Consider the following 1,950-nt stretch of genomic DNA (forward strand, 5'->3'; position numbering starts at 1 on the left):
ATGATTCTCTAGTTGCTTTGGAGAATAAACCAAAACTTTACCTCTTACACGAACACGCATCCCAAATCATTATGAAACACATTACTATAATTCACATAATCTTTTCCAGATTCTAATTATACTGACCTTAGAGCTTATGTCAGTATTCTTTTTAACATCTCAAAGTTTTCTTGGCACTTAACAGTCCAAACGAATAACATATATTTACCCAATAATTTAGTTAGAGGGAATATAATCATTGAAAAGTTCTTTATGAACCTTCGATAGTAACCAACTAATCCCATGAAACTTTGAAATTCGAAAACATTCTTTAGAATTTATCTTTCAACTCTATCCCTTGCTTCCTTGATATATATTTTTATCCCCTTAGTTGAGTCCACTTTAGCCAAAGAATACAACCTTAGACAGCCAACATTTACACTTGGTTAACTTATCATGCAATTTTTCTCCCGAATAGTTGGAAGAGCTATACAAAAATAGACGTCATATTCTTCCCTGGTCTTACAACATCTCACAATAACATTGATGAACATTACCACCAATTAATCCAAGTATAATTGAAATGCTCGGTTTATCCAATCCTTAAGTGTCATAAGAACATTTGTTAAACCAAATGGCATTATAGTAATTCGTAGTGTTCATATCAAATTCTGAAAACTGTTTTAGGAAGATCTTCTTCCTTATCTTTAACTAATAATACCCCGATAGGAGATCCAACTTAGAAGACACCAATACACCTTTTAAATTGATCAATAGATTATCAATCCTCGAAAGAGTATTCTTGTTCTTCTTTGTTACCTTATTTAACGGACGATAATCCATGAATAATTAAATAGACTCGTCTTTCTTTTTTTCACAATAACACTGGTGCATCCCAGATGACACGCTTAGTCTTGTCAATTCTCGTTCTTGAAAATTCTACTAACCATGCCTTTTATTCTCTTAGCTCAGTTAAAGCCATTTTACTTTCTACATCTCAATTTAGAGGTAATTCATGTAACTTTTACATATATATATTTGGATACCCTCGAACAGTTGAAATACCTTCCAACTTAACTAAGAAAGTTTGAGTATTCACTTTCTTTACTAAGAAGGCTTGACAACCTAGTAATAATAACTTTATAGCAGTTGATGCTAAAATCACATTAGAAATCAAATTTACTCTTTCCCTACCATAAATATATCAAAACTTTTCGTCTTGTTTAAAATCAATAGCTTTGAGCGATAATTCATCATAACATGGTAGAGGGTAATCAATCCATTCAAAAAATTACCTTCGAAAGATAATTCTATCAAGTCTATTATAAATTAACACGTTAAATCCTTACCATACAATTATTATCTACACATATCACTTAGGATCAATTTCATCAAAATGTTTCATTCTTTCAATCGATACTATTCTTACGCATAAACAAGGGTTTTCTTTAATCCAAACTTATCACTTCCTATTATGCAAATACAATATCTTATTAGACTAAACGGAAGAATGATGATTAATATCATTACTATCAGTATTAGCTTATTTTTGAACATCCTACTCAATCACGTTCTACAACCCTTGAATACACACATCTTTTTCATACATTATATTTATTCACCTTTCTGAGTAAGGAGTGTCATCAATCAAACCTTATAATCACCAAATCAGTAACAAAGACATTCTAGTGGCATGTACCCACTTTTTAACACAAAACCAGCTTGATTTAGTCCTAGAATCGGCTAAACCTATAGTTCTGATACCAATAAATGTAACACTCATAACCCGTATACATAAACAAATATGAATTATAGACGTCACATCAAAGATTCAAAACATTTCTTTAATTAAATTGAGAAATTTTTTTGTTTCTTTCAAACATCACTAGATTAAAGCAATGATAGATAGTGTTAGGATTTTAAGAAGCTCGAATGGATAACCGGAACGGATTGCAAAGAGGGGTCGAAACG

Source organism: Hibiscus syriacus, unplaced genomic scaffold (assembly GCF_006381635.1).
Source record: "Hibiscus syriacus cultivar Baekdansim isolate YM2019G1 unplaced genomic scaffold, ASM638163v2 tig00110307_pilon, whole genome shotgun sequence".
Classification (NCBI taxonomy): Eukaryota; Viridiplantae; Streptophyta; class Magnoliopsida; order Malvales; family Malvaceae; genus Hibiscus; species Hibiscus syriacus.